General features: G+C 34.3%; 1 protein-coding gene across 2 annotated transcripts in view; it reads right to left on the bottom strand.

Moving 5' to 3' along the window:
* The window catches only part of LOC118196559 (TGF-beta receptor type-1-like), a 632,361-nt gene that overhangs the window by 337,561 nt on the left and 274,180 nt on the right, over positions 1-20,620 (bottom strand). The gene's annotated exons all lie outside the window — the stretch shown is intronic.

Genomic DNA, 20,620 nt, shown 5'->3' with positions numbered 1-20,620 from the left:
TACAAATTTTAAAAATAAGAATACAAATTGTGCGAATTACATTAGGATTTAGCCTAAATTTCGAATTCTGGAAGAGAGAATTAAAGTAATTTTAATTAAAAAAGATTAATAAATATATAACAAATTCAATTAACACTGAAGAGCTAAAATTTTGAGATCTAATTTTTTAATATCGTGCCATTTTTACAAAACTTGGCAGTTTGGCATCATTTGAGTCGTAGAATCGAAATATGGAAAAAAGTTGGCATGTCATTTTAGAAAAAGTCCGATTTTGTGTCAAAATACCTGTGTTAGAACAATACTATATATAAATCTAAACACATATCCTAAGTCGCGCTTTCGAGACATGAAAAACGCAAGATGAATTCTTCAATCGGCCCCGTAGAACGTGAGATACAGAACTGTCCTCTTTTTTTTTTTTTTTTTTTTTTGGCGTAGTGTACATCAAAGTTCTGCCCACTTAGAACGGAAATTTAATCTCAAGCAAATGGTCTGATTAGCAGAATAAAAGAGTGTCAAGGAATGCAAGATTGCACCTGTCATTGGCAGGGTAGTAAAGCAAATCCACACAGGTGACATATCCATACAGGTGACAGTACGACTTTGCTCAGTTCCACCAGGGGGGCTCTGAGGGTCTCAAACACTTCATTCCCTACCAAAAAAATTTTGAAAGTACTTTTGGCTTGCCGCATATTTAGAGTGCCCCCATGCCGCACAGACATTATACATTTACAAACATCCGTGGGATTCGAACACGGGCCCTTCGGTACAGCAGACAGCGTCTCTATTCACTATCCTGGTTAAGCGGCATTTTTGCTAATGTTGATGCCACGACGTTTTTATTGCAAAATTTCCTATTTATACAAAATTTGACAATTTACAGGATGAGCTTTCACTGCGATTAATTTGAAATTGTAAGGGTATTTTTTAAAACACAAGCACTTTTTACTTCTTTGTACGAAGTAAGGAAGTATTGTAATCGGGAAAAGATTCAGGCAGCATATTTCAACGAAAATATCCATTTTTACCACTATCGAATGCAATTTAACAATGTTTTTGCGTGATATCTGTATGTAAAGACAGAATAAAAGACTCTTTTCCTCCAAAAAAATTATAAAACTGCTTTAACCTTTTGAAGGCGGGATGGCCATTATAGTGGCCATAAAGTCCTCTCTTTAAAAATACGGGGTTGTCCACTTTAGTGGCCATGTCTTTTCCTCCCCATTTTCCCAGGGTGCATCTATGTAGCAAAGGTCTTCCTTTTGCTACATAGATGCACCCTCTCTGAGAATATATTAAACTACACACAAGAATCTTTGTTGCAAATAGGAGGTGATTTCTTAAAGGGGGGAAAGCATTCGGTTCAAGATTCCCTGTCCTTTGGTTGCTTTTACTGCTACCAAAGCCCCGGCCTCAAAAGATTAAAATAAATTCTGAAGAGAATGTTTCGTGGCGTCTGTACGAACGTATGTACGTATCTCGCATAACTCAAAAACGAGTAGCCCAGAATGTTGAAATTTTGTATGTGGGACTGCTATAATATGTAGATGTGCACCTCGTATTTTAGTTGCAATCGGCCGCACCAAACGTATATAAATATATATATATATATATATATATATATCCACTCTGTTACCCGGCTCAGTGATCTCAGTTTCTTTACGCTTATATGTTTGAAAATTGTAGATTTTTTTACTTTAAAAATGATTGAATTATGTTGTTCTTATCTTCCGGTTAAGGTTTTTATGTCTTAGTAAATCTGTATGCAATATTTTTAAAATTATCAACAATTTTAAAGTTGTTTAAGTGCCGCTACGCCTAATAATTTTTTCGATGGCGGCCATTGCTTGTTTACATTTGAAACAGGAGACTAGGGGATTTGTTACCAATCTAGAGAAACTTAGCTTCGCAATAACAAAGATAACGCCTTCATTTATTATTGCGAATTAAATCATGCTTAATCCTTCCTGAAATTTTTTCGAGGAAATAAGTGTTTAAGATTTACTTCGTAATTTTTAATACAGATATTTTGAGTTTTTATCTATTTTTGCCTTGTCGCGAAGTGAGAACTGAATTAATTGAATGAGAAATACTCAATCGTCTTTGAAAAACTGTTTCTTTTTTGTTTTGTTTGCTTAATTTCTTTTATACATCTTTCTAGCTTTATTATAGTATTTGAATAGAACATGTGGCAACAATTAGATAATTCTATTCTTTGAATGATTTAAATTTTATGCATTCTGAGTTATAATATGAAAGAAATAGAATACTGATAAGTGAATCTAGCGCCAGAGTGTCGCTATGGTAAACAAATACTAGAGTGAATTTTAAAGAATGCATTTATTCTATTGTAGTTTATGCGCTGTCGGCGAAGTAGATTTAATTCAATCCAATAAATTTAAATTAAATGCAAAAAAAAAAAAAAATGCGTATAATTTAATATTCCGTAGAAGGAAGTCATGTGGTGTACACATCAGATTTTTCAATTCCAAACTTTTTGCTGACGGCAATTAAAAAAGTAATTTAATTAAATGTACAACTAAAGAAAAATTCTCTTTTAATAAATTACAAGTAATAAAGGTTACGCTATATCCAACTACAAATTATATATATGTCATTTCCAAGTTTAATGAAATTTTTAGCGAAAGTTTTTAAATTTTTTTATTTTAACTTTTTTCTCCGACTTTCTTCGTCAAAAGGCCTTGAGATTTTCACGAGCTGAAGCGCATTAAGCAACGTAGCATGCTTCACCTTTTACATCATAACAAAATTTAGTCCTGAAATTACCAGAATCACGTTTAAGAGGCCTATCCATCATAATCAAAGAGGTACGCCCAAAATGCAAAGCATGTAAATCAAGCAAGAAAGGGGAGCTAAAATGTATTAGTTACACAAGATAAATTCAACCCTCCTAAAAGATATTCTCGTTACACAAGGCCATAAATGCCTTTGCTGAATTTCTAATAATAAGATTTCTGGATATAATATTAGTGTTATGTCCTGTTACTTATAGTTTTAAGCATTCAATCTAAAAATAATTGAAATTAAAACAATCCTCCCCATAATAACCACCTAGTTATTTTAGTCTCGTGTGATAATGCTCGCTTTAGAGAATATGCCCATCAATGACTTCAGTGACATTATTTAATTGTGTTGTCATTTAAGTGTGTTGACGTTTTGGTAGTTTTTCCAGTATGTAATATTATGAGTCAATTCCTCAGGCGCAGTGACGAGACTAGATCCTCGTAGATAGATAGCTCTATAATACAGCACAATTATGACAGTTTCGTAACATGAGCAGCGGAACTCGATAAAGACTGAATACGCCAGACTTAAACGCGCCACTCCCATCAAAGTTTAGAGATTTGATGTGAATTTTTCTAACCTTAAATAACTATAGCAAAATGAGTAAAATCCTTCAACGAAACATCATTCGAATAACAATCGGCATCATTATGGGAGAGCGTGGGGAAGAAAAACCTTAGTCAGTAGAAGTTTCAAATTTGGAGGTTGGAAATAACCAGCAATAAGAAACTTATAGTTGTAGAGTCATTACGTTTTTCTGAAGAGAGGTGAAAAATATGCAATGCCTTCGCCGAGACTCGAACTTGGATCTCTCGAATACACGCCGAGTTCGCTACCGTTACATCACGAAGGCAGCTGGAAGGAGGCAGAAAATATCTTATATACGCCGCTTTTAACTCTTTGAAGGGCAGGAAAAGGCAATTAACTTTTCCAGAAAAAATTTTGTTTTATTTTCTATATATCAGGTGTTACAATGAAATTATTTGCGACAATAACACATATTTTGTCCAAGACGCGTTAAAAAAATGACCACTTCTGGTGGTTAGTGCTAGTGACCACCGCCCACGGAACACATCCCTAGAAATCAGTCTCTATGGTACTCGTGGAAACAGTTTTTCTTTTTCAAGCAGAGTGCAACTTTGCATGTGCTGCACTCGCACACTGTTCTTACAGACTTTTTCTTGGTGCTGCAGAATATACATCGTCGTGACATTGTCTTCGATGGCTAATGCTTGTTTTCTTGAAGATGAATTGCTGCATAAACTATTGGCTTATGTTTCTTGATTGCCTTATGTTTCTTAATTGCCGTCTAGTGAGCAACAAGGGAACTTCAGAAACGGTCAGTCTTGAAAACGACTTACACGAATGAGTATGACGTTCCATAAAAAAAGGTGGTTACTGTAGGTAGGCATTGCCCTTCAAAGGATTAAAAGGTGACTAGGTATTAGGGGACCCAATCCCCAAATCCTGGTGCTGACTAATTATTGTCCACCAGCTTTTAGTCCGTGTGCTACTGTACACACATCATGAGTTTTTGATGCTGGAGACGTGAAAATGTGCAAATCCCTTGCTGGCCTCGAATCTCGACCTCTCGAATACGCGTGAAGTATGCTACCCTTACACCACGAAGGCGTGCTGGAAGGAGGGAGAAAATGCCTGATATAGTGACACTCATGTATGATTGTGATAGTGATATGTTAATGTGTCTGTCCTAAAGGCAGACCACAAGTGCACTCTATTGCTTTAATTTTCGGAATACAGTATGAAGGCAGCTTCGAAAGGGGAGGAGACAAAAGTAACGCCTTCTACAAGATCCATCTATGCATCATCTATCTATCCATTATGATGTAACAACGCTCCAGCACATGAAGCCCAAGCTGCGATTGATCCGTTCGATCAGTAGGGCTGGGAAGTGCTCTAACATCTACTATTGCAGGCTTTGGACCCTGAGATCTAATCCCTAGCATGAAAGTATATGCTTCATAAGTGTATCACAAATTCTTTAAGCACCAGAATGCTCCATTCAATCTATCAACAAAAGACACTGCCGAAGGTAGTCTATAATTTCCACATGGCTGCCAAGGATAACACACAGTTCTGGTGATTATATCTAAAGACAGTTACGTTTTTTAAATATGTATCACATAATAGTATTACATATTATGTAAATATGTATATAACAGGTATTATATACCTATTATGTAATGAAACAATTTGCTACCACTGCTAGAACTTCCATGCATAGAAATTTGCAAATAATGTATCTAAGCTCTAAAATTCACGAATACATACATTTGCGAATGTGAATAATATTATTATTGAATAATTTGATAGCTGAAATAAGTACTATATTCAGATGTTTCAGCTATCACAGATTTAGGTTAACATAATTATATTATTACCAAATTTACAGACTTACTGGAACTGCTCTAAACTGAAAACATCTTCCATAACGGCGAGAAATTGATTCTATTCTACTGGAATCGGCAGAAATAAGCCAGCTATTGTTAAAAAATCCAAGAGAATGCGCTCGCAGAAGCTTTGTCGAGAGGTTCTATTAATAATTCCGAAATAAATTTCCATAGGAAAGTTATTATTCACGGTGCATTTTGATCCCGATCAAATGGGTATTATTAATGAAATATTTCTTCTGCTTATTTTCAAGTATACCGCGCACTGCATTTTCCTACATTATTAAACAAGGGTTCAAACAACTAGTAATCTAATAATACTATTGCCATTGCAATGATCATTAAAACGTTAAATAAATATAGAATTACTATAAAGCTTATTGTTTTGAAATGCCTCCGCTTTGACTGATAATTTTTACATTGCGTTTTATTACTATCAATAATGCATAACTTAAAACGTCGTTTTATTACTTTAAGCATCATTCTCGGTCAAACAGGTACTTGATTTACAGGATGTTTCAGCAAATCGGTTACAGACTTTCAGGAGCGATATAATACTTCTAGACGATGGAAAAACACATAGTAATGCATGAACAAAAGGCTTTCCTGGCACGGTAGTGGCGACAAAAACACAAGAAAGGAAGGACACGAACGGGGTGAAAATATGTGTTTATTATGCTTAGTGCAGCGAAACCAAGAAATATGAAATAAAACATACGATCGTCATCAGGTGTTCGAAATTAGATATCCTCAACATGGAATCAGCAGGAGTGTTCCGGTGCACAGGCCAGCGAATTCGCCAGACCTCACTTGCACTGACTACTTCCTCCGGTGTTACATGATGTGTCTTTCCCGTTTGTAGTGCTGATGAACCAGTTGCACGCATTGTGGCAGCTGCTGGGGACGTCCGGGATATGCCCGTTATTTTCCAGAACATCAGATCTTCCATGTGCCAGAGATGTGAGGCCTGTACGCTCCGGGTCGTAATTTCGAACACCTTCTTTGATGACGATCGTTGTATATTTTTAGTCCAAAGGGCCAATTAGCCCTGAAAGACTATTATTTTCGTTTTGGCATTTTGCGTTGGTTCACTATAAATGTCCAACTCAATTTCCAAATTGTTGCCAGCAAATGTTATCGCCCTGTATTATATTTAAAGAAATTAAATAATGAAGAATCTGCATAAATGTATGTATGTTTCTCGCATTGTGATAAAACAACGGTACCTAGAGCCATCCAGTTTTGAATAAAGTACGTTTCCACCCGAATATGGGCATCTGGAAGAACAAATTTGGAATTTGGAATTTGTTTTGTTATCTATCTCATATTTTGTAAAACTTTAACGAATTTTTGATTAACAAACTGAAGTATTTAAAAGCGAGTAATGGCAACACTCTACGGGCGGGAACCTTTTTATCTCTAGCATGCGGAACTGTGTATCGGAAATTCTAAAGATATGCTCATTTTAAAATTATTCTGTGATATTGTTAATGAACTGAATTTTATGGTTTAAGTGCGAAGAACATGATATACATAACATACAAATGTAGGTAACATACAAAACGTTAAAAAAATGCCCCTTTGGACGTAATTTAAAATCTGAAAACATACAGATTTTTTTATTTGTTTTTATTTTTAAATAATTTTAATGCAAACACGTTTTTGTTGTTATGTCTTTATTTCTGCTCTACTAAGCATAATAAACAAATTTCCTCCCGTTGTTCATGTTCTTTCTTTTTGTGTTGTCATTACAACGCCAGGAAAGACTTTTCGACCATGCAATGCTCTGTGATTTTCCGTCGTCTATGTGTACTGTATCTCTTCTGAAAGTTTGTAACTGGGTTCCTGAAACATCCTGTATATGTACTCGTAAATTAACAAACACATAATTCTAATAATGATAATTATTATTAATAACGACCTTCTTAACCGCATTTTAAGTTGTTGCTTCCATACATATAATTTTGAGAGTTGCGAACACAGGCAAAATGTCTGCATAATTCTTTCTAACTCTCTTACAAAAAGCACGTTTTTATTTCATATAAGTAAAAATATGCTTCAACTTCTGCGTTTTGTATTTCCAGTGATGGTCGCGCCATGATGAATGCGAAACTATTTCTTAAAAAATCATTCATGTACTTTCTTCTACAGTTTTACATAAAAATAGGAGGAGCAGGAAAATCACTCAAGCACAAAAGAAAGGTTTTAAAATTTTGTATTTTTAATAGCACGAATTATATAAAGATCTCAAAGTAGAACATGAAATGAGAAAACGCTATTTTTTAACTATGGTAATAAAAATCATATCGAATAGTTCTGTTCGCATTGGGAAAACTAGAATTATGTAACTCAATTGTTTCCAAATTAAAAACTATTTAATCAAAATGTAAGTAACTCAGAATTTTGTGTGTTCTTGGTTGAAGATTAACAGAATTTACTGTTTCAAAACCCAAACGATAAGGGTTGTAAAATCTGAATAAATATTACCTAGGGCCGGAATAAAATTTCACTTCTGAATAAACAATTTAAACATTTTACACAATGCAATCCAAAGAAAAATAATTGCTTCATAGCCTTACTATTTAACTATTCTCTCTTCCCCTTGCACAGAGGTGAGGTGAGGGGTAAATACACTAACGATTACAACTGAGATAATTCACAGCAACGTTTGCGTGAAGTTAAAATTATCAACATAAAAGAAAAGTGGTTTTGCAAGATTGTAACAAGAAAAGGATTACAATGTTGTATTTCGAGTCTCCAGGGTTCCAACTTCCAGGTCAAAATTCAAGGTCCTTTTAATGGAAATAATATTTGTTTTATTACTTTTGAAATTCGTTTTATACTACTTCAGAAAAATAGGTATACGTAAAACGAATTTAGAAAGTGCAAATATGGTGGGAGATCAAGCATAAAAGTAGCTCTGAAAAATAACGCGAGATATGTAAGTGCATATATATATATATATATATATATATATATATATATATATTGTTGCGCTCTACGGGTTCTTGGATTTGGAGTGATACACGACAACACTTGACGAAAAATCAAAACACAATTTATTCGCCAGTATTTCACATGAGAGTTCCAAAGATACGTTTACAATCGTGGAAAAACTACGATAAACACGCTGAAACAACCAGCAACACACCCTTCCGGCTATCAGGCTATAACGGTGAACACAGCTTCATGACTAAACACTAAATACATTTCCCGACTCGGTCGATCGCTCAATACATTCAAAATACTCTTCACGATAAAATTCACGATATACTTGACGATGCACCTAACGATACACTCACGATAAAACTGCTACACCGCGTATAAGCAGGATTTATATAGCTTTTGACCTGCCTTCGAGATTATTCTGGGGCAAATCGGTAAGGATTTCTTTCTAGAATGTTTTCGCTCCTCTATAGTATATCGCCAATTTTGTGGCTAAACGCCACCAAATGCTCGATTTCGAGCCAAATATGGCAACTCTGCCTTTTCTTGCCACTTTCTGGCAAGGCTAAACTCGCTTTGCGGAGAAGCTGCCTTACAACAGCTGGGTGGACGTTGATATTTGCTTCCAAATTCAGTTTAAATTTATTTAATAATATGTTTCATAGTCTTACCCGTATGCTGTATGGCGGACAGCCCTCGAGGCTTTGCCATGATCACATAAACCAAAACCAATCAAACCAAATCACCAGTATTTCACATGAGACAGCAAAATCGTTCAGACAGGAAAATGGTTAGTGACTCTGACTGCCGTACCGAAGCGTCCGGGTTCGAATCCTGGAGAAGGCATGGATGTAAGTTGTCTGTGCCTTCACAGGAGGCAACGATGGTCCACCTATTATGGGCCTTCTTAATAAAGTGACCAACTCTTCAGGCCTTAGTAGTTGCCAATGCCTATAATGGCTATTGCCCGTAATTCTGCTTAGGGGGGGAGAGTTCCAGAAGGGCATTTGAAGGAAAAATCATCCCCTTATATTAGCAAAATAACGGTAAACAATATAGTTATCCTTCAAACATAACATCATAGTTAACATTTAAATTTGTTAAGAATTTATTAAAAACGCGAAATATGGAAATACAATTCTTAAAAAACTGAAGTGTTATTAAATTAGTTTCCATATCTAAAAATATAAGTTTTGAAAATATGAGTTTAATAATTCGATTTTCTTTATTCTATAATTTTCTATGCATTGTTACCAATCAATACAAAATTTAAAATTCGTACTTCAAAAAAGTAAGGAAAAATATATTTTTTAATCGCATTTCTCCATAGTTGCTGGGTACAACAGAACATTAGAAATTTGTCGCACGTCTCCTTATGAAAAGAGAACAGTAACTATACGTTGCGAAAATCCAAGATAACTCTAAAACATTTGCTCCCATTTAACCAGATATCATTCGCCTTTTCAAGAAAAAAATATGTTTAGAGTAAAGGAAAGACAGAAAACTATATATGCTGCAAACAGACACAATTGACAATTTTTTCTATCGAAAAACGTTCCGAATATTTTTCGACAGATCTGCTTAGAACTTACAGGGATAAAACAAGAAAATAACTTTCTTTTTACCTATTTAGCTTTTTCCCATTTCGAAAAATCACCATTCGAAGGGCACAAGAAGTAGAAATTCAGTTGTGTCAAAATCACTGGCGAAGGAATATATTTCAGTAAGAATCTATTCCACTGGTTGCATTTGGGTTGTAAGTGGTTGAAAATCAAACCGTTTCTCTAAAATGCATCAGAAAAAGGAGATTCTAACCTGGAATCAGACGTGACTGTTAGTCACGTGATGGGATATTTTGAATCATTATATTTCTGAAAGTGACATTACGCATCTTTTTTTTTTCTGGAAAACTTAATCTACATTTTATCTATAAACATGAAAGTCCTTCACAATGATTCATGGAAATGTAAATCTGGCGCACAATGATTGTCAATTTTCCAAGGAAGACATCAGGGAAGAACATCAGAACATTCCACAATGATATAAAAATGAGAATATTTCTCATCAAGTGGTAGAAACTAGTTTTGATCTACGCTGTGGAAAGCCCTATATGAAAATTGACAGGAAAAAAAACTTCATATTCAAGAATTTGAGTCTCGATATATTTGAAGGAGAAATATACATATATTCAAGACATTCGAAATAAAGCTATTAGAACTACTTTTACAGCAAAGCAAAAATAAAAATTTGCAATGATCGAAGAGTTTAACATTTACGTTTCATAGTTAAATATATATAATAAATAGTTAGAATATTAATATATATATATAATAAATAGTTTCATAGTTAAATATATATAATAAATAGTTTCATAGTTAAATATATATAATAAATAGTTAGAACATTATATATATATATATATATATATATATATATATAATAAATAGTTTCATAGTTAAATATATATAATAAATAGTTAGAACATTATATATATATATATAATAAATAGTTTCATAGCTAAATATATAAATATATAAATATATATAATAAATAGTTTCATAGTTAAATACACACATATATATACAGGGTGATTATAATTAAAGTTTAAGTTTCAAAACGCTATAAAAAAAGAACCACTGATGAAAATGATGTGAAATTTGAAAGGAATGTTATTGAAGAAGGCGGAAAGCGTATGGCAGAAGAAAAAATTTAGTTTCAAAAGTTAGAAACAGATGGCGCTGTAAGCGGCAGAATCACGACGAGAAACGAGAAATGATTCGTAAAACAACGGCTAAGGTGGAAGTTACACATTAAAACGCATTGACAAATTAGAATTGTTGAATAATTTTATTTGCATGACTGTGCATATCACATCGAAAGGGACAAATCGGTTTCAAGAGTTTTGCGGCGACATACCGCATAAGAACCATTCATCAAAGAAGTTCGGAACTGTCGCGAGACTGGCGCAAAATATGTTCAATATGGTGTCCAACGTTGTGTGCAACAAGTTGAAAGCGACAAACAGCATGTGTTCCACAACGGATCGCAGTGTCTCCGGGCTGATGTTCAGAATGTGTTGCGAAACGCGTGCCTTTAATTCCGCTAAATTTGCAATTGGAGCACGGAACACAACATCCTTCAGATATCCCCACAGCCAGAAATCAGACGGAGTAAGATCAGGCGATCGGGACGGCCAGGCTGTAGGGAAATGACAGCTGATAATTCGAGCATTTCCGAAATGGCACCTCAGCAGCTGCTTCACGGGATGTGCAATGTGCGGAGGAGCGCCATCTTGCTTAAAAATGATTTCATCCACACATCCACTCTGTTGCAGAGCTGGAAGCACGTGGTTGCGCAAAAGAGACGCATACCTCTGACCAGTGAGCGGTACCACTGGTATACCCAGGTTGCGGTAACAGGACCGGAAGCACCCGTCTGCTCAAAAACATATGGTTGTAAGATGAATGATGCCGTAAAGCCACACCATACCGTGACCTTTTCAGGATGAAGTGGTACGGGGTGCGTTGCCAGTGGATTTTCTGTTGCCCATATTCGACAATTCTGGGTATTCACGTATCCTGTCAGATGGAAATGGGCTTCATCTGTCCACAAAAGTTTCCACGGCCATTCATTATCCACTTCCATGCGAGCCAGGAATTCTAACGCAAACGTCTCCCTAGCTGTCAGGTCAGACGGAAGCAACTCCTGCACATGGCCAATTTTGTACGGATAGCATTGCATGATGTTTCGTACAATTTTCAGCACCGTGCTGGTAGGCTTGACCAATGTGCGGGCAATTCCTCGTGCACTGCACGGTTGCACACCACCGGCCGACCCCTCCTGTAATGCTGTGGCCACTTCTTCAACTACCGTCGAATGCACTCGTTTTCTCCCTCTACCAGATTGCACATCAAACGAACCTGTCGTTTCGAATTTTTGCATCATTTTCTTTAGACCTACGACACTCATTGGACCAACGGCTTCTTTTATACCCTTCAGTGTCCTGATTTTTTGCAGAGCTACTCTTGCACAATCATCATTCTTGTAATACAGCTTTACCAGCAGAGCGCGGTCCTGCAGTGAAACACCCATGGCGAACGTCTGAGACGCAAAATGAGGAACAGCCTGGTACCTGGCGGCTTTATAACACTGAAATTTAACTAACATTTTAATTTACGTCTTCTTCCGCTTGCAGCGCCATTTGTTGCTAACTTTTGAAACTAAATTTTTTCTTCTGTCATACGCTTTCCGCCTTCTTCAATAACATTCCTTTCAAATTTGACGTCATTTTCATGAGTGGTTCTTTTTTTATAGCGTTTTGAAACTTAAACTTTAATTATAATCACCCTGTATATAATATATAGCTTCATAGTTAAATATATATATATATATATGTAATACTATAAATATATATGTGTATATATATATATATATATATGTAATACTATAAATATATATGTATATATATATATATATATATATATATAAATGTATATGTTCCGTCTTTTTTGGTAGATAGGTGGCGCTTTTGATGCGCGCCGATGAAAAATATATCATTTGACGCTTGAACGTGAACAATGACGCATGTCATATTTATTTGATGCTTGATTATGTTTCATGGCCGCTATAGGCGGAAGTAATATAAGTTTATCGTTAATAAATGTTATTTCTATGTTCTAAGAAATCTTGAAGTTTTGCTTTGAAATTCTAATGCTCTCCCAACCTTGACTCCTGAAACGAAACGATCTTTGAATTTATGACTCATGAAGAGAGACACCATACACATTTTTCTGGTGTCTGAAACCCGCGACAAGGGGAATTACCTTTTGAAAGGTAAGACTTTTGATTCATTTGTTCTTGGTATCGATCTTTGAAAACGAAACATAATGGATGATTTAGCAAAAGAGAAAAAGAAACGTGCTATTGTACGTAGTAAAGTTACTACACTTCTAAATAAAATAGAGAAATTATTATCGGAAGAATTAAGTAAAGAACATGCAGAAGATCTAAATTCATCACATGAATTGTTAATTGAATACCATGAGAAACTTAAAACTCTTGACTCAAAGATCGATGCTCTCATAATTGATGAAAAAGAATATGATAACGAACTACTTGTATGTGAAGAATATGATGAAAAAATTATAACGTTTAAAGCTAAGATTGTTAGTAAAGTAAAGAAAATTAACAGTAATGAAGTTGTTGAAAGAAGTATAATTACAACTAGTAATAGTATTAGTAGTACTCTGAGTGGTAATAATGTTGTTACAAGTAGTGCTTCAGTAAAGTTACCTAAATTAAGTATTGAAAAATTTGCTGGTGATCCCAGTAAATGGCTCGAATTCTTTAATTCGTATGATAATGCTATTCATTCTAATCCAAGTTTATCTAAAATAGATAAGTTTACATATTTGAAAAGTTTATTATCTGGTTCCGCATATAATTGTGTTTCTGGTTATGCTTTATCTGAAGAAAATTATGATCTATGCATTAAAAGTTTAGAAGAGAGGTTTGGTCGTAAAGATGTTATTATATCAAACTTCATGCAGATGTTACAGTTAGAACCAGTTAAAAGTTCTTCAAATGTTTTTGGGTTAAGAAAGCTCTATGATCAGTTACAAATCTGCGTTAGAAATTTAAGTAGTTTAGATGTTACTAGCGGTTCATACGGACAGTTATTGAACCCAATAATTCTTAAATTGTTACCTGAAGATTTAGCTCTTGAATTCCATAGAAAAAGAACATCTAACCAAAATATAGAAGTAAGTGAATTAATAGAGTTCATTAAAATAGAAACTGAATGCCGAGAAGCAAGTATTTTGATTAATAGCTCAAAAGGTAATAAATACACAGGGGTTAATCCTAAACAAGGCTTAAAAAATTATAAAGTCAAATCACAAGCTTCTGCTTTTAACACATCGGTAAAAATGTTTTGCATATTCTGCAAATCAAACGAACATACATCTGCCGGATGTTTGAAATTTTCTGACGAACAAAAACGAAAGAAATTAAAACATGAAGGTCGCTGTTATAGATGCTTTCTAAAACATTTGTCGGCGTTTTGTCATTCAAAAATACAACCATGCGAAAATTGTAACGACAAAAATCATAATAAACTTTTCTGCCGTTTGAAATCGAAAGAAATGGAAGATGTTAACTCCGCAGATACGCAAAATAAAACTTTAGTATCTACTTCCCACTGTAACACTCTAAAACCTGAAAATAGTGTGCTTTTACAGACATGTTCTGTTATTGCTCAAAGCAAAAATAAATCGAGAATCGTAAGATTATTAATTGATTCAGGTAGTGAACGAAACTTCATCACCCACAAGTTAGCGCGCGATTTAGAGTTGCAAGTCATTAGAAAAGAATTTCTAACAATTTATTCGTTTGGAAATCAGCGCGGTAACTCGCAAGAATTTGATGTATATAGTCTAAAAATAAAAAATAAAAACGATGATCGCTGCCTTGTTGTAGAAGCTATCGGGATAGAATTAATATCATCAATAAACTTCCAGGCGCCATCAACATATCAAAACATTAAAGAATTTATGACTAAAAAAGGTTTGGAACTTTCGGACACAAGTCCCGTTAATGAGAACATAAATATTCTGCTTGGCGCGGAGCATTTCTGGTATATACAAACAGGAAGTAATTCAATGATAAATGATGGTTTGTTTATAGTACCGACCATATTTGGATACACAGTGATGGGTAAAGTAAAAAATAATAATACTCGAATTAATGCGTTGTTTTTATCTGCCGTTGAAGGAAACACATTTGATTTACAGTCATTTTGGAAATTGGATTCGATAGGAATTGAAAATGAAAACAAAACATTTTCGGAAACTGATTTGGATACTATTAAGCATTTTAACGACACTTTAAAATTTAATAACGGCAGATACGAAACAAAACTCTTTTGGAAGGACAATAAATCACAACTCGCTGATAATTTTTTCGTTGCTAAACATCGATTTCTAGGACTTAAGCATAAATTAAAGGGAAATGATTCCCTTTAAAATTAAAGGGAAATGATTAAGTTGAAAGGGGGATTGTTGAACAATGTAAGTTTGTTGAAAATGAACCTAACTGTTATTATATGCCTCATAGGCCAGTTATACGTGAAGAAAAAGTAACAACAAGAATAAGAATAGTTTATGATGCCTCTTCTAAGTCTGAAGGAGCTAAATCGTTAAATGAATGTTTGTTATCAGGCCCTAATTTAAATCCTAACTTGTTGGATATAATTTTTAAATTTAGCGTACATAAAGTTGCATTTTGTGCAGACATAGAGAAGGCTTTTCACCAAATTCAAATTGATAGTGAAGATAGAAATTTTTTAAGGTTCTTGTGGTTTGATCATTCTTACGACAATAGTGACAATAGTTTAGGCTTTACGGTTTTCCGAATGTGCCGAGTGCCGTTTGGAATGACAACAAGTCCGTTTATTTTGTCCGCCACTATCAAACATCATATTAAGGGTTATGAAAAGAAATATAGCAAGGCTGTTGACATGCTAAATAAGTCCTTATATGTTGATGACCTTATCCATGGAGCAGACTCCGTTGAAGAAGTTTTCTCATTATCAATTGATGCAGTTAAAATTCTTCAAGACGCTGGTATGAACTTAAGAAAATTTGAATCAAATTCCGTATCTTTAAAAAATCATTGGCAAGATATTGGTTTAATTAATAAGGAAGATAATTTGGATAAGAAAACGTTAAAAGTGCTGGGAATAATTTGGGATTTGGATGAGGATACATTGAAATTAGATGTACAGGAACTTTTACAACCAGTTGACTGGAAACACGTTACAAAGCGAAAGGTATTACAGATTGTGGCAAAAATTTATGACCCAGTTGGATTCATTGCACCCTTTGTTATCAGAATAAAATTCTTATTACAAGAGTTATGGGAATTGGGTATTGATTGGGACACAATTTTGCCCAGCTATTTGAGTGAAAAATTTAAAACTTGGTACTTTGAAATTGAAGTTATTCTCAACTTGTGTATTCCTAGAAAATACATATTAAATGATGAATGTGTAAATTTCGATAAAATAGAGCTTTTTGTCTTTTGTGACGCCAGCCTCAAGGGATATGGAGCTGTTGCATATTTTCGTGATCCTGATTCTTGCTGTACGTCTTTTGTTCTTTCAAAGAGCCGTGTATCCCCACTTAAAAAATTAACCTTGCCTCGTTTAGAACTTATGGGAGCTATTATTGCCGCAAGAATAGTTAAATATTTAAGAAAATTATTTACTATCCAAGAAGATAATGTATTTTGTTTTAGTGACTCTAAAATTGTTCTTCACTGGATCAGGGGTTCCGCTGATAAATGGAAACCCTTTGTTGCTAATCGTGTACGGGAAATACAAGATGTTGTATCACCTTCGCAATGGAAATACTGTAAGGGAAATGACAATCCGGCTGACATAGTTTCACGTGGATTAAGAGCTTCTGATCTAGTGGAAAATAAACTTTGGTTCAATGGACCAGTGTGGTTAAAAGAGAAAATTTTACCTTCATCATCTTTTGGTCCTTTGATCGAGCCTATGGTGGAAGAGGTACAGGTAGAACAGCGTCAAACTACTGTATGTTCTGTTATTAGCCAAGAGGCTGAATTTGAATTGACATCCAGGTTTTCATCCTGGAAAAAATTGAAACGCGTAACTGCATGGTGTTTAAGATTCTGCCACAATATTAAACCTACATCTTTAAAACTCAAGGGTTTTTTAACAGTTCAAGAATTGGATAAGGCAAGCAATTTGATTTTTAAAATCATGCAAAATTCCGAATTTAGAGAAGAAATTAGACTTTTGAAAGCAGGGAAGAAATTGAATCTCAGCAGTAAAATCCTGAAATTAAATCCTTTTCTTGATAGAGAAGAAATCCTTAGAGTCGGTGGTAGACTCTGTAACTCGAATCTTTCAGAAAACACAAAGTATCCAATCATTCTTCCCAAAAGTCACCAAGTTACTGAATTGATAGTCAAACACTTTCACGAAGTGAACCTTCACGGAGGAGCCACATTAACATTATCTGCTCTGCGACAGAAATATTGGATCGTTAATGGCCGAGAAATTGTAAGAAAAATAATTTGGAAATGTATCAAATGTTTTAAAAATCGAACAAGCACATCCAGTCAGATAATGGGCGACCTACCTGCTTCTCGCGTATTGCCGGATAGAACATTCTCGAATACAGGACTAGATTTTGCAGGCCCCTTTTTAATTAAAGCTAGGAAAGGAAGAGGAGGAACGAGATATAAATGTTACGTTTGCCTTTACATATGTTTCACCACAAAGGCCATTCACCTAGAAGTGGTCAGTGATCTAACAACTGAAGCATTCCTAGCATCTCTGAAAAGATTTGTGTCACGCAGAGGAAAACCCAAGAAAATCTTTTCCGATAGAGGAACCAACTTTGTTGGGGCTGATCGAGAATTAAGAAGATACATAGCTACACTTTCCTCTGACGAAGCATTTCAAAACTACCTGAGCGGTGAAAATATTCAATGGATCTTCAATCCTCCTGCTGCCCCTCACTTTGGAGGCCTTTGGGAGGCTGGAGTGAAACAAATGAAGATTCACTTAAAGCGGACTATTGGGACCCAGGTTCTGACATACGAAGAATTTCACACCTTAATTACACAGATCGAGGCGTGTTTGAATTCAAGGCCAATAGTTTCCATCTCATCTGACCCTGAAGATTTTAATCCTTTAACACCTGGACATTTCCTAATTGGGACTACATTAACAGCAATTCCTGAACCTGATCTTACAAATAATAAGCTAACCCCTGCTGAAAGATGGAAATTGACACAGCAAATTTTCCAGAGCTTTTGGAAACGTTGGTCTAGAGATTATCTTTCACAATTACAAGGGCGTACCAAATGGTTGAGGGATAAACCAAATTTAGCCCTCAATGACTTAGTCTTGATAAAGGACGAAAATTTGCCTCCATTAAAGTGGCGACTTGGACGAGTAATTGAACTATATCCTGGTGCTGATGGAAAAGTTCGTGTTGTGAAACTAAAAACCTTATTGGGCGAAATGAAGCGTCCTATACATAAACTTTCCCGCTTACCATTGAGTGAATAAGACTCTAAAAAAAACCATTAATTGTATATTCATAATTTGTGTCTTTATTATTATTATTAATTCAATTATGTTTCAGATTCAGAGAATGGACCACAATTGTGGATTATGGTAATTTAGCAGTTTCATTATTTTGTTTTCCTTCTAGAGATTGTAAGTATGTTTTATTTGTAAAATTTGTGCTAAATTTAATGTTGTTATTCAATTTAAATTTGTCATTATGCATTTTATTTTATATTATATACTGTTGAACTTTGGAAAACTTGTTTGAATCTAAAATTGAAGATTTTTATAATAATGTTGTAATGAACCAATGTTCATCGGGGCGGAGTATGTTCCGTCTTTTTTGGTAGACAGGTGGCGCTTTTGATGCGCGCCGATGAAAAATATATCACTTGACGCTTGAACGTGAACAATGACGCATGTCATATTTATTTGATGCTTGATTATGTTTCATGGCCGCTATAGGCGGAAGTAATATAAGTTTATCGTTAATAAATGTTATTTCTATGTTCTAAGAAATCTTGAAGTTTTGCTTTGAAATTCTAATGCTCTCCCAACCTTGACTCCTGAAACGAAATGATCTTTGAATTTATGACTCATGAAGAGACATATATATATATATATAATACTATAAATATATATGTATATATATATATGTAATACTATAAATATATATATATGTATATATATATATATATATATGTAATACTATAAATATATATGTATATATATATATATATGTAATACTATAAATAAATATATATATATATATGTAATACTATAAATATATATATATATAAATTTTGTAATACTATATATATATATATAGTATTACAAAATTTTGTACAACAAAAATATCCCAATTTTATTTCCGCTTCATATGCTGCTTGCTGCTGAAAAATTACTTATAGACAATAGAATAAAAAATCCCGAACTAAAACTACAACGGCGTGAAAGAAATGAAATTTAAAACCAGTACAATGCTAAAATCTCCCAACAAAAACAAAAAATCTGATTTGGACACCACAAGACTTCCTTGTACGGCCATTAAATTATACACATTTCTGCTGCATTTCATTTAAACTTTTTTTTATTTCCTCGAATTTCATTATACATATATACGTCTCATCGAATTAACTCAGTCCTCACTTCGCCGCAAGGCAAAAATACATAAAACTCAAAACAACTTCATTAAAAATTGTAAAATACAGAAAAATACAAAACACCAAAAAAAAATTTTTTTTTTCCAATGAAGACATTCTACGCAGAAATCCAACAATTCAGCCAGCGGACAAGAAGACAAATTTTTTGTTGCAAAAAACCCGAAGTTTACTTTAGGTCCCACTCGGCAAAAAGACACTCTATGTGCAGAAACTGAATTCCCTGATTTTTGATTTTTCAAATATAAACAAACAGCGGTTTTGTTAGGCTTAGTGGCACTTCAACATCTAAACTGTTAATAATTATACAACTACTGCATGTAGAAAGCTAGTTCTGTAAGGGAATTGGATTTCCTTGAAGCTTTTCACATTCATAAAAATTTATCCTGTTCAGTCAATTACTTTAATTCCAATCCAGTTTTGCTTAATGCCTTTAAAATTCTACTAACTTAACTCTTCATTTTTCGTTACTATTTCTGCCGACAGATCGCGCTACAGGCTCTTTCACTGGTCGCCCGTAGGATATAAATATAATCGACATCTCACTGTTGCAGAATGTTTTTGCTTCTGATGAAGTGTGACCCGTTTTGCCCTCGAAATCGATTGGGATTTAACAAAATCTACGCCGAATACAAGGTTGTTGATTAGTCTGTTTTATTTTACTGCATGCAGATTAAGTAAAGGCATAAAAACCTTACCGAAGTATAAGAACAACATAATTCAATTATTTTAAAGAAAAAAATGCACAATTTACCAGTATCTAAAAATAACAAAATATAGCTCACCCAGGCAGGTAACAGAGTGAGTATATACTATATGCCTCTGGTGCAGTCGATTTCAAACAAAAAGGAGGTGCACAATTGTACGTTACAGCAGTCCTATATACAAAATGTCAACGTTCTGAGGCTACTCGTCTTTGAGTTATGTCAGATACGTACATACATACATACATACAGATGTCACGAAAAAATACCTCTTGAATCCATTTTAAAAACCGTTTGGGAAAAAGAGTCCTTTATTCTGTTTGTATATACAGATGTCACTCAAAAACATCATTCAAATGGATTCGAGACGGTCAAAATGGACATTTTCGTTGAAATATCAAACCCGAAATTTTTCGCTATTACAATACTTCCTTAAAAAAAGAGAAAGAAAAGAGTTTCAGTTTAATAAACTTAGCCATGCTTTATATT

Source organism: Stegodyphus dumicola, chromosome 3 (genome assembly GCF_044657685.1).
Source record: "Stegodyphus dumicola isolate Sdum_Otavi_A_Nest chromosome 3, ASM4465768v1".
Lineage (NCBI taxonomy): Eukaryota > Metazoa > Arthropoda > Arachnida > Araneae > Eresidae > Stegodyphus > Stegodyphus dumicola.
The sequence above is the reverse complement of the archived record's forward strand: the minus strand, read 5'-3'. Positions and strand labels throughout refer to the sequence as shown.